General features: G+C 52.0%; 1 long non-coding RNA gene across 1 annotated transcript; it reads left to right on the top strand.

Moving 5' to 3' along the window:
* Positions 1 to 105: 105 nt before the first annotated feature.
* Positions 106 to 12,133, top strand: LOC132653145 (uncharacterized). The gene is made up of 9 exons (XR_009590879.1): positions 106 to 242; positions 2,893 to 3,043; positions 3,562 to 3,614; positions 3,927 to 3,980; positions 4,414 to 5,069; positions 5,578 to 5,893; positions 8,599 to 8,688; positions 11,618 to 11,802; positions 11,933 to 12,133. It is a non-coding gene; the product is annotated as an uncharacterized LOC132653145 (long non-coding RNA).
* Positions 12,134 to 13,656: the final 1,523 nt, after the last annotated feature.

The raw sequence follows: 13,656 nt of genomic DNA, 5'->3' as shown, positions 1-13,656 counted from the left end.
GGCGCTCCCCTCCCGCCCAGCTGTGCGCATCGGAGGGGAAATCGGTGCCCGGCGGGCGGCGAGGTCGCTGAGACCACAGGGGGCGTCCTCCGCTTCAGATGCTCCGCCGAGGCGGACCTCCGGCGTTCCCGCGTCTAGCTGTTGCTACCAGGGCAGTATCCCTAGCTCCTGGCGGTTCTCAGGGCTTTACAGCCGCTCGTGAGCTCCGGAGCACCCCTGGGCTGCAGCTGCGAAGGGTGCAGGTGAGCGCAAGCAGCAGCTCTGTGGGGTTCTGCGCTGGGCGCCGGGTCCTCGGGGATTCTCCGCCTCCCTGGGTGCGGTGGCCTTTTGGAGCGGTCCCGCAGCCTCGGGTCCTTGTCAAGATGCCTGGTGTGTTGTGAGCCTGTCCTCACGTGCTCCCACCGCTGAGCTGAGCTCCTGCCGGAGCTACCGAGCGCCTTCTGTCCTGGGCAGGAGGCGGGAGGTGGCAGGATTTGCAGCACTGCCCCAGAGAGGCTGCGAACCAATGGATGAGGATCAGAAAGGAAGAGGACAGTACTGTGACCTGCCTGCCTTTCATCACTAGCCAAGGAGGATACCGCGGAGAGGAGAGGGAAGAAGAGAAAAAGAAACAGGGCAGGATGCTAGGGTAGTGGGGTTCTCACTCCTTCTCCCATCTGCTTCCCCTCCCCACCTGCAAAGCCCAAGCCCGGGATTGAAGGAGCTGGGATTTGAACCTGGGCTGCCACAGCCGGGCATCCATGCATGTGGTGTCCACAGTGAGTTGCCTCTCAGGGCAGAGTGGTTGAGGATGTCACTTCCAAGGCTGCACAAACTCCGCAGCCTGGGCTCAGTCCCAGTTTGTGGGGTGTGTGTGTGGGGTGTGTGTGTGTGGAGTGTAGACTGATTCATGACCAACCACAGGCCATCGGGTAGAACATTCGCTCACGGGTGGGGGATGGGGGGTGTCCTGATTATTGTTGTTATTATTGATATTTTATTATTATTGTTGTTGTTGTCGATTTGACACAAGTTAGAGTCATCTGGTAATCTCACAAGGAAACCTCAACTGAGAAACTGACTCTGGGCATGTCTGCCGGGCATTTTCTTGAATAATGATTTTGTGGGAGGTGTGCTGTGCCATCCCTGGGCAGGCGGTCCTGGTTTGCACAAGAAAGCAGGCTGAGCAGGGGTAACGGAAGCAAGCCAGGAAGCCGAGTTCCTCCATGGCTTCTGCTTCAGTTCCTGCCTCCAGGCTGAGCTCCTGGCCTAACTTCCCTAGGTGATACACTGTGACAAGAAGTGAGCTGAAATAGACCCTTTCCTTCTCTAAGATGGTCTCCGTCAGAAAGCACACACCTGTCTCTTCTCCTCTCTTTTATGCTCTCCCCACCCTCCAGTTTGCATAGAGCCCCAGTGGCCGCCCATTGCTCAGGGCCGGGGCAAAATGGCCTGAAGAACCATTCATCACTGGTCTGTGAGTGCTCAGCTCCCACATGAGTTGGCCCCTTGCTCAGCAGCCCTTGCCTGCTCTGCTCTCCCATGAAGAGGAAAGAAGAGACCATGAGCTGGCCATCGCCTCCTCAGATTGAAAGTCATTGAAAGGCTGTGGTCTGCTCAGGATGGAAGGGGGCAGTCGATGGGACTGGGGGTGGGTGGCGGCAAGGGTTTGCTTCATGCAAGAGGTGAACACCCAGCTGCCACACCCCACAGGCATGGGCCAGACCCAGGGCCTGCCGGCTGGAAGACCAAGGCACAGGACCGGAGCAGACAGTGGCTATCACGGTGTACAAGGGCAGGTGCTATGTTCAGCTTCACATTCTAGATGTCTCTCTCAGTCCAGCACCAACTCTGTTTCTTCACCAGTTGTGGGAGACAGAGGGGGAGCTAGCTCTTCCTCTGTCCCCACCGAATTTGGACTTGGCCACAGGCAATATTACAGAACTGGCCACGGTGTGCCCAGCCAGAGGCCATCCTCACGAGCCCTTCCCTGTGCTGCAGACATGCCTCTGAACAATCTCTGTCTGACCCAAAATGGCGGTCCCAAGTCCCTCATAGTGTACCTTAAAGTGCTCCAGGGGTCTCTGCAGTCCCTTGGAGGGGATTCTGCCGAGCCTCTGTGGGTCAGGAGGGGGCTCTGTGAACTTTAGGGGATAACAGGAATCAGATTGCCCACCTCAGCTCGGTTGCCATCTTAGACAGTCTTGGTCCTGGCAAACAACCCTTGTGCTCGAAGGACACAAGTCCCTGGGCCTCTACATTTGGCTACTGTCTAGACCAACAACTCACTTTTCAGGTGGGAAATCTGCCTCTGAGAGGTGCCAGAATGTATCCCTGACAGCACAGGACACTCTCACAGGCCCAGGGCTACAGTAGCTGGAGTAGGACTCCCTTTCTCTGTAGTCCTGACTATTTATTACAGAGTTTGCATGGGAGGTGGGATCTGACAGACAGTCAAGCTACAACAGGCCTCACTGGTCCCTTAGCTACATGGTAGCCAGCATAGGGGCTGGATGGAAGCTTTATTCTGGGTCCTGTGTGGCTTGCATGAAAGGCTTGGGTAGCTTGGTTTGGGGCTTAGCCTGGAACTCGCTCCTGAGCATAGGAAGTGGCAAAGCCTGCTGTGCCCATTTCTGGTGAGTACCAGCCTGGCTGGATAAAAGCGCTGGCAGTAGGCCTCCTACAGCTGCATGGGCAGCTCAGGTGGGAGGTCCTAGTGCCATTCTGGGCAGGACAAGGCCTTTAGGTTGTAAAGGGAGGCTTGATAGCAGACAGATTTCCCTGCTCTGGAAGCAGGTTGTGTCTCAAGGACGTGGCTCTGGAACAGGGGTATAGAAAGATGGCTTGGTGTGGAAGGAGGGTCCCTGCATCACTACAGGCCCATGTGGAGACAAAGGTCAACTCTGACCCTAGGTCCCCTGGACCACTCACTCCTCCCACCTGGCACGGAGAGAGCTGGCTACCAAAGCCGTGCCGTTGACTTCACCTGAGTCATCACTCAAGGCAGAGTGGTGCTGGAAGCTGCTGTTCATGCCTCTGTCCACAAACTGAACACACGGCACAGGTTCGTCTCCCACACTGCAGTCTGGGCCGGCACTGCCATACCCCTGTGTACCCCAGGCAAGAGGTGGAACCCAGTGTCACAGGGCCGGGTCATGGTGGAAGGGGGCCTCAAGTTCCACAGCCTGGGAGTGTGTAACCCATCTCTACAGGAGCAGGCTGTCAAGCTGCCTTTCCTTCTCACAGAGTTGGAGGGGGGTGTATTTCCCTCTATGGGAGGTCCTCTGGTATTGATGGGGAAGCCGCAGTTTATTTTCTGAAAGATACTTAGAGCCCTGAGAGGGTTGATCACGTTCCCTGCACATCCCCGGGCAGGAAATTAAACAAGGCTGGTGCTGAGTAAATGCGGAGATGAAGTTTACACAGCTTTTTACACAAGGCAGAGCGACCTTCCATTAAGGGCGCTTTGTGTACTCCCACGGTTAAGTCTTTGGAAAGATTATAAAAGGGGGCTCCAAGGCCGCCTATGACAGGCAGAGGTCACAGAGCTGTGGACTCACGGAGCCCTCTCTCCCATTACAGAGATGTTGCTCGCCTTGCCTGGTGCTTGTCTGCAGAGACCCGAGGGAGGGGAGGTGAGGACATGTACCTGCCCTGTTGGCCATTGGTAACTGTTGAGTGGGAACCTAGGAGATGGGGAGCGCTGGGCCCCAGGACTTTGTAAACTGCTGAAAACGGTGTGGTGCTTGGTGAAGCCGTTTCTGTTTCTTCCAAATGTTTGGGGAGCCATTATGAAATCACTTAGTGTCAAACACAGATAAAGAGATTTGCTGTCCCCTTGGTGAATGCTGAAGATACCCTTGTTGCAGAACAGTTTTTTTGGTTTGGGGGTTGTTTTTGTTGTTGTTGTTATTTTGTTTTGTTTTTTTAAACCGCTCCTGCTCCAGCACCTGATTCAACCAGGGACCCGTGGATTGGTGGGGCCCGAGGACTAAGAGGAGGTACCGTTTCTGGTGTAGTAAATTCCACCTCATATCCGGCTTGTTCCTTCTTCAAGCCTCTTGCCTGTTCTCCTTTGGAAAATTGTTTCATTCTGGAGTCTAGTCTTGGGGGTATTTGCAGTGTGTTTCTTAAAATGACCGCTCTAAATCACAGCTGGGTCACCAACCTCTACCATTGCTGAGATTATCTGTAAAACACCAACTGTGGCTAGAGATGAGGGTTTTGTTCTTCCGGGGACCGCTTCAACAATGTCTCACAACTGACAGCATATTGCCATTCCTTCTTCAGTCTCCTGGTTTCGTTGTCTCCTGATTTTGTTTGATTCTGCTGAGGAAAAGCTAATGTGATGCTGTTCGGGGGAGTGGGGAGCTGGGGGGGGGGAGCTCAGAGAAGCACATGGAAACGCCCCCAATGAATGGGATGTATGTGTAGGTGTAAGAAGCCACTGGGCAGTCACAGCGCTGGTGTGACTCTGGAAACGGGGACCTGATGGGAAGAGCTTCGGACTAAAACGCTGTCAGCCAGGCCTGTGAGGGGTTCCCAGGCAGATGTCATCCCACTGGGGTCTCTTTGAGGCAAGATGTAGGACACAGTGGCCATTGTGAGCTTTGCTTGGGCTGGGGCTGGAGACCCTTGTGGCAGGGTCCCCCTTCCTCGGAAGCCTTCTCTCTTGGCGCTGGCGCCAGTCAGCCTGGCCTTCCTCCCTTCTGAATTTTCCCAGCTTTGGAGGGAACCATAGATTTTTGCCTGTGGCTGGGCTGGGGTGGGCGCCCCCTTGTGGTCAGTGTCTTCTCCCCCTTTTCTTTCCTGTTTTGAGTTGTTTTTCAAGGTGTGGTCTCACTCCCTGTAGCCAAGCTGTCTTAGAACCTGTGAGTGCGGGGAGGTGACAGCGGTGAGTGCCTCACCTGGATAAGTGTGTCACTTCTGTGGTCAGTTTCAGCCCCACGTGAATCCCAGGTCTCGGGTCCTTGTCGGGCTGACCATCTCTGCCGCATGCTTGCAGGTCTGCTGGTGTTCCTTCTGCGCAGGCGCAGCCTCTGTTGCCTGGCTGGATATCACATCAGCTTCCTGCCTTTGCTCTTCCCGAGGTCTGTTCTCAGGTCCAGGAGGAGGGAAATGTCTGTCTGTACATTTTAGGGTCCTTCTCTGAGAATAAATCTCAGGACTGAGTATTGAAGTGAGTGTTTACTTAGTATGGGAAATAGAATCAAAATAAACATTTTTTTAAAATCTGACAAAGGCTCCAAATGTGAAAAGAAAACCAAAATAGCCAACTTAGCTTTAGGAGCCTAAGGTGGTTTGAAGGAAAATTGCCCCCGTAGGCTCATAGAGACTGGTACTGGTAAGAGGCACTATTGGGGGGTGGGTTCTTGTTGGAGTAGGCGTGGCCTTTGGAGGAAGTAAGGGGTGCGGGGGGGGGGGGAGGGGGCAGGCTTTGAGGTTTCCAAGATGCAAGCAAGGCCAGTGGTTCACTCGCTCTTCCTGCCATGATATTAACAGACTAAACCTCTGAAATATAAGCCAGCCCCAGTCATTATTATTATTATTATTATTTTCCTTTTTAAGAGTTACTGTGGTCATGGTGTCTCTTCACAGGAATGAAACCCAAACTAAGCAGAGCCCCAGAAGACCTGGAGGGATGCTTCTTTAGGCTGTGTAGCCAACCTGATGAGCCATGCTGGGATGGTGCCTACAGCCTCACCACCCTGTAGCTGGGGGAGCATCAGCTGGAAAGATGGCGGTCGCTCAGCAGGGGGCTGCTCCACACTGCCCTTGGGCCAGGCAGTAGGAGGACAGGCTGGGCTGCCAGCAATCCCCTCAGGGATCAGTCCTGGTGATACAATGATCCGCCTCGCCACTCCCAGAAGACAAGCCAAACCTCCAACCCCTGGCTTCTAGAGGAACCTGTTCGGTAGGCAGCTGGCCTGGCCTCTGCAGAACCTGAGTCTGTACACACCAGACTCTGATAGCATCCACCTTTGATACCAGCCCCTCCCACACCAATCAAACACAGAGCTGGCAAAAAGAGAAGAGAGCAGGATGGTATTCATTTAAGATTTGAAACTATGGTTTCCCCAGGATTTTGGTCTGCTCTCCAGAAAACTACAGTCAGCTCTCTGTGTCTGTATGGGTAGGTTCAGCTGGCTGTGAGTAGAAAATATTCAAAAAACCAAAGTGCTGTTTCTGTGTTGAACAAGAGCAGCCTTTGGCTGTTGTTGTTCTTTGAACAATACGGAATAATAGCTAGTTAGGTAGCATTGACATTGAATTAGGATTATAAATAAACTACAGGGCAGTGTGCTGTATACAAGGATTTGGGCATTGAAGAATTTAGGTGCCTAAGGAGTTTTGGAGCTGGTTACTCTGGGGCACTGTGGGTGCTTGTACAAAGATTTATTCTGTTTCAGAAGTCTCTCCCTGTGGCCAGTGACCCTCTGCACCAACTCTTTCTTTTTGCTGTAATCTTAAAGCCAGCTCTCCTTTCCTTCCTTCCTTCCTTCCTTCCTTCCTTCCTTCCTTCCTTCCTTCCTTCCTTCCCCCTCCTTCCTTTTTTCTGTTCCCTTCTGTCATGGGGACAGTACTATCCTTTCCCAAGGAGAAGCTGCAGCTGTAGAGAGCTTCTGTGGGGACTGGGCCATGGGTAGGGGCAGAAAAAGGCCCCCTGACCAAGGCCGCCATGCAGGAGATTTGAGGAATGCTGTTTCTGTTAGCCTTGTCAGGGAGGGAGAGAAGGACACATGGGCACATGGCCTGACTCGTGATAAAATGTGAGGAGATGTGAGTGAGAAGCTGTCCTTTAAGTGGCATTTTCCGAATCTAAATCCAAAACTCCATCCACATTGCCATTTTGTGATGAAGGGATCTTGTCCTTCTCTCAGCTCTCAGCGAGGACACTCGGGCATCTCCATCCAGGGAGCTCTTCCCTGGGAGTCATTTGTAGCTTCCTGTTCTGCTAGGGAAAGGGCTTCTCCCACCCCTGCCCAGAGGAGGTTGGCCAGCCTTGTCTGGGGCATGGGAGATGGCAGTTACATCACACAGTCACACTCCCTCGAAGATGATTTCAGCAGTGACCCGTGGAACCTAAGCAGACACTCTGGGGAGCAAGGGCCATTTGGGATATTCCAAGCCATCGTGCAGGAGCTCTTGTTCCTGCTCACCCACTCAGGTGAAAAGAACAGTGTTCTGCAGGTCCCCAGAGCAAGTGTCAGCTGTAGTGTCAGTGCCTCCCCCTGGAATCTCCTCTTTCTCCTCAGAATCACTTGTGTTTCTAAAAGCTAACGATCTCTTGGTTTGCGTCCTGTTGCTGTGATGGCACACCGACCAGAACCAGGAAAGGCTTTATTTGGCTTATGGATCACAATTCACAGAGGGAAGCTAAAGCAGGGACTGAAGCAGAGACCTTGGAGGAGTGCTCCTTACTAGCTGGCTCCCCACGGCTTGCTCAGCCTGCTCTATTATAAGGCACAGGCTCACCTGCCAAGGTGTGACACTGCCTAGAGTGGGCTGAGCCTGCCCACATTAACATTAATTAAAAAAAAAATGCCCCACAGAGAAGCACACAGGCCAGTCCTACAGAGTGTGGGGCTCTTTGGATTAAGGATGAAGTCAGACATCTCCGGAGAGCCATTTGTTTGTGCTTGGTCTATGATGGTGGACTCCCTTTCCTCAGCAGCCTTCTAAAAGTCCTTCCCCCACCCACCCTGACCTGGGTGATGCCAGATTATGTAAGGAGCACATGGCCCTCAGGGCAGATTACAGGCCTTTCCAGAAATAAAACTGGTCCAGCCAGCATCTGGGAATTCCTAGAAATGCCCCACCCTGCTAAGGAGAGCTTAGTTTTAGGCAGTGACCTTCAATTGTACTTGGAGATTCTCCCACCCATAGGATAATTAAGTACTCTGTTCTGCTTGTGATAGGACCCTGTTACTGCATGGAAAATGAGGCACTGTACCACTACTTGTAAATCAAGCATTCCTGACCCGCTGACCCCAGCAAATCAAACACATTCACCCTCCCACTGCCCAAAGGTTTATAAATCCCTGATTTCAAATAAGCTGGTTTGGTTGCATGCTTTGTGATACTATCAGACTTCCACCACGGCCTTCTGAGATTTCTCCCGAGGGAGGGAGGGAGGGCTCCCTGTGGATTTGCCTCCTGACAACTGCTTCCGTACCTTCTGGGGTCTCACTGGGCCTGCATCTCACCAGACCTGTCCTCCAGCCTGCCGGGCCTGGGCCTCGCCAGGCCTGTGTCTCTCGGCCGCAAGCCAACCAGGCATGGGCTTTTGCTGGCTCCTCTGCCTTGCTCAGCACAGCAGCTTAACCAAGAGCTGTAACAATTCGGTATCATCATCAGCTTTGGAACACAGGGTTTCCACTGCCCCTGGCGATCTCATTCTAAAAGAGCTAAATCATAACACTCAGTGGAAAACTTTCCATATCCCAGCCTATAGCATGGGCCTTGCCCTAAAGCACTCTAGTTGCTCCTGAGCGAAATGGAACATCCATTCTCCATCTGGAATCCGAGTTCAGGGGCCCCTCCAAAATCCAGGCACCTGCTGAAGGAAGGGACAATGACAATGGAGGCAGTCCCTTAACTGAGGCTTCCTCTTTCCAGGTAACTCTGATTTGTGTGAAGTGGACAAAAACTATCCTGCTCGGTGCTAGTCCTCAAGATTCAAACCCAGTGTTTGAAGCTGTGCATATGGTATGTGCATGCATGAATATGTGCATGCCTTCATGCATGTATTCATGTGTGCATTGCAGGGGGCAGGCATATCATGTGTGGTGCTGTTTGGGTATGAATCAGGACAGCTGCTGCATTTGCTGACACCCAAGATCTTTCTTTCCAGTAGACTTCTCAGCCTCAACTGCCCAGGGGCAGAAGAGATGCTATGGTAACACTCAGCTGACAGAGAAGATAAAATGTTGGCTTTTGTGTTTCAGCTGTCTAGGGGAGGCTTACAGTCTGACAGCAAGGAAGGGCAGGGCTGTGGCCAACAGCCTTTCTCAAAAAGGTTGGCTTGTTCCAACCACACCTTTTTGCAGGTTGCTTTGCATGGTACACACACTGCTTAACCCAACAGGATAGGCTGAAGGACAACAAAATTTTCCATCCCTGAATTAGGGATTACCCCCAAGGTATGTATCCTCAGAATAAGGCTGGCACCACCCCCCAGCCCTGCCAGGTGTGAGGTGTTGGGGTAATCCCATAGCTTTACCCACTCACTCAAAGACATCAGATACAGCCTCTGGCTGCCAGTGGATGGAGCCTTCCAGGTCAGTGCTTGGAAAAGAGTGGGAAAGAGGCCAGCAGGGTTTGGGGGTATGTTTCCCATGGGGCTGAGGGTCCATTTGGCAGTGGCTAGCAGGAGGGACTTATAGGGAGCCACTGGACAAGGAGCAGCATGGTGGATGCCGGTACAGTTGGGGGAGAGATCCTTGAGCAGATGGACCTATGCCTGGTGTCTCAGACCCTGGCAGTACCAGGGCAGTGGGTGTGGGCATGCTGAGCTGGGCTTCGATGTCTGCTCCTCAGAAATGGAGTAGGGATTGGGCTCCTGCCAGGGATGGGCTAATAGAGAGAAAGGAACCTTACATCCAGTAGCCAAATGTTGCATGGATTAAGATTTATATAAACATGTGAAGACAGCCGTAAGCAAATGCCTCCCAGAAATTACCTCCGAGTGGGTGGATTCAGAGAGTGTTCCCTTTTCTTTGAGTGCTAGGGATCTTGGAAATTTCTCCAGTGACTGTGGCTTGCTTTCTGATGAAAATAGTATTTTTAAGAAAACAGCACACACCAGGACAGCTAAAGCAATTTGCTTTGCCACTTCCCTCCCATCTCTGGGGTCCCCATTCCTTAAGTGGCCCCCATCTGTGCCTCTTCCTCCTGCCAACCTGCAGAAGGCAAAGGCTGGCATGGGCTGGGGCTGCAGGCAACCAGTCTCGCTGATGATGCCAGAGACAGTTCATCATGAACAACAGTCCTTTATCCTCTGTGCCTGCTGGAGAGGATGGAGGGTGGATGGAACCTTGTCCTTTAGGGTTTGGGGAGAAGTTCTCTCTTATCTGGCCCAGAGGATGGAGACCTTTCACACTTAGCCACACTACCAAATAACTTCTCTCTGGCCCTGTGGAACCTTTGCTCAAAGCGATCCTTCCAGATAGGGAAGACAACAGAAGCCCACCTTCAGCCCCCAGGCCTACTTGGAAAGAGGGAAAATGATGACAAAAGCTGTAGGGTTGCTTTAAGGAATTCCTACCAGGGAGGGGCAGGGATGAAAATAGAAGTGGGGCTGGGAGGGGGAGGTTTAGTGGGCTGGAGGGAGAAAGAGGCTGATTATTAAAGAGCGAATTACCTGGTCTAATTATGAATGCTCTTTAACAACACGGCTCTTGACGCAGTTTGGAAGTGGCTGAATTTCAGCCCCAGAGAGGAGGAGAGAGAACAGGCAGGTCGCCAGTCTGAGGAACCAGCCCTCCTTCTCACCTCTGTCCCCTATTAGTTGTGGTGGGGAGAAGTGTAGACTCCACTCCAGCCAGCCTGCCGGGGTCTTCCAAACACCTCAGTGTGTTAGGATGGAGGCCACCTCCCCCTGCTGGTAGATGCCCAGCCATCTCCGAAGTTTGTTCTTTTACCTTGGCACCTTGTCTGCCTTGGTTTAGCGGCCCTCATCCTAGCCCGAAGGTCATATGGATCCTCTCATCTCCTAGAGTTGGCATCTCGCAAATGCCAAGAAAAAGGAGAGGAAATGCACATACAGCCACTCTACCCCCACGCTCATGTCCACTGCTCCTTTCTCATGACACCAGCATGAAGGGTGGCAGGCTGAACTAGCCAGCCCTGGCTCTTTCCTTGTCGTTTCCAGAGTTTCATCCCGTCTTTCCTTCATGCTCACAACCTAAACCTCTTTCTAATACTAGATCAATCCTACCCCTGTCTGCCTACCGCACTGGGCCAGGATCCAGATCCATCCCCTTCATTACCACCCTCTGCCCAGGCAACCTGATCACCATGGCATCTAATGAACCTTCAGTTTATAAGTGGTCTCACTCAAAGGGACACCTGCCCTACTTAAGCTCCTTCTATGAGACAGGAGCAGCAAATCCTGCCCTGCCTACTCTACTGGGTCATGGTCTCGGTCAAATAAGACAGATGATAGGATGCTTTAGACCGGAAATCTAAGAAGGCATCACTTTTGTCTCTTGGACTTCACGTTATCCAGGTTTCCATTCAGTCTAACCAGATTGCTTGAGATGATTCTCTTATTTTAATAAGTGTGGCTTACAGTTCAAAGAGTTCCAGCCCACAAATTTGCATTTAGGGAGTGAGTCAAGGCAGCTAATGGTGGGAGCATGTGTCAGAGAAAGGCATTTACAGGATGAGCTAGGAGGCAGAAGCAGCCAGGGTCCTACGGGAACATACTTCCATCACCTGGGGACTTCAGATAGACTCCAGGCTCCTCAAACAGACCCCAATATTACCAGTCTGGAAACCAACCCTTTTAAACACGGGTCTTTGTTGGGGGCATTCAGTAAACTACAACAAATGGCAATTCTTGTTTCCTTGTGCTCTGTTCTGTGGTGGCCACCACTCTTGTTAACATCTAAGTGCTCTTCATGCCTGTCTCCAGGCTTGCTCTTCTCTCCCTAGTGACACAGAGCAGGAATGTACACACTTCTGTTGCTCTTCCACACGGCACATGAGAGCTGAGGTGTAGACAGAGCGGATGCCTGTACCATCCTGTTCGATGAAGCGTGCCTCCTCTCATCTGCCAGCCAAAGCCGCTTGGGGCAAGCGGGCAGACTCATGCACCTGGTAAGTTGGAAGCCTACAGTTTTAACAGCACCCGTTGAAGTAAACTCTTTGGGTAACGCTGGTGGAGGCAGGTAAGGTTCACGAGTATATCATTATTTGGGGATTTAGTAATGAGATTGCTTTTCCACAGATGAGCTGAGTATCATCATGGAGACTGAGGATACAGCTCGGAGGCAGAGTATTTGCCTAGCACACAGGAGGCCCTGGGTTCAGTCTGCAGCACTGAAAAAAAGATTTCTAGAGCAGCCTTCAGCCTCTGCACTAATTGTCTGTTACTGAGTACCATCTACCTTAAACAAGAATTTTTAAATAAAGAAACTCTAAAGATGTATTTATTATATGTATGATTGTGTGCCTGCCTGAGTTTATGCGTATCACCTGTGTGCAGGAGGTCAGAGGCCATCGAGTTCCCTGGAAGTGGAGTTACAAGGGGTTGTAAGCCTTCTGATGTAGGGACTGGAAACTCAAGCCCTCTGCAAGAACAGGAGCATTCTTAAACACTCTCCCACCTCTCCAGCCTCCTGTTACTTCTTAGGATCCTGTAGCTAGCAAGGCTTGACTGGGTGGTTCATCCGTGCTTTGGGGCTGAATCATTTGTGGGGCTGCTCTTGGCTGAGCGTCCCACTAGACCAGGGAATGCAAGAAGCCTCCTGTCCTCTGAATTTTCTCCCTATGTGGTCATTCTCCATGAAGTATGTGGACTTATTTACAACACAGCACTGGCCCTGCTGTAAGGCAAGCCCCGGGGACCGTGCAGCCATCATACTATGGCTTGTGTTGTATGGCTACTGTCTTACCGGCTCTTACAGGTCACATGGCTAGGCCAGGCATGAATGTGCCAAGGCATTCACGGGATTTGAGAAATGGGAGACGGGCAGCTTTGGAGCTATATGTGCAGCAGCCTTGCACAGCCTTTTTCCTCTTTCCTTCTGGAGAAATGACCCAAGTGCTTCATGGGACAGGTAGAGCAGCAGCCACGGGAGGCTGCTCTGCCTCAGGACAGTCGAACCATTCAACTGGGACTCAGGAGGACCTTGCCAGGGGTCACACAAACTCATGCCTCTGTCTTGTGCCAGTGTGCCTCTCTCCCCTGGCATGGGTGCTTAGACTCTGTCTGTGTGAGTGTGTGATGCTCTCTTGCTCACTGGTTTTGGATGTGACCTCAAGTGAAGGCCAACATGAAGATGAAGCCCAGCATCCCCTCCGAATGCCCTTGGGCTGACCGTGGGTCTCTGTCACAAGGCCAGGGTCTGTGGAAGCACTTGGTCCTACCTCTCCTCTTCCCTCTGGTTAAGTACACTGGGGCTCAATGGTCACATTCTCACCTTCAGTTATCCCTCCTGGTCTCTGCTGTGGTGGAGAAGCTTGGTGCCAGTTACATGTTATGGGAGTGGTTATGCTTCTTGTCTCTTCCAGGAGACAAGAGCCGAGGGCAGATTGACAATGCTTGCTGTTGTAGTTTGATGAGGAAGTTTCTGGTAGAAGCTCATATATTAGATCACTTGATTCTCTGAAAGAGCTTTGCGGGGCAGGGGTAGGAAAGCTTTAGGAGGTGCAGCCTTGCTGGAGGAAGTAAATCCTAGAGGCAGGCCTTGTGGGTTCATAGCCATGGGCCTCACTTCCTATTCGCTGGACCAGCCAGCTTCCTGCTCCTGCCATCAGGCCACACCTTCCCTGCTCTTATGGACTCTCTAGCCCTCTGGAACCAGAAGCCAAAGGAAACCACACCTTGAGCAGTTTTGGTCAGGATGTTTTATCACAGCAACCAAAACACGATTCATTTGGTACCCTCACACATCTGTGCTCCTCTTCTGTTTCCAGGAGGTGTCCCTGCGTTTCACCTCAGCACAAGTT

The sequence above is a fragment of the Meriones unguiculatus genome, chromosome 3 (genome assembly GCF_030254825.1).
Source record: "Meriones unguiculatus strain TT.TT164.6M chromosome 3, Bangor_MerUng_6.1, whole genome shotgun sequence".
Taxonomy (NCBI): domain Eukaryota; kingdom Metazoa; phylum Chordata; class Mammalia; order Rodentia; family Muridae; genus Meriones; species Meriones unguiculatus.
This window is presented reverse-complemented; position numbering and strand designations above follow the sequence as displayed.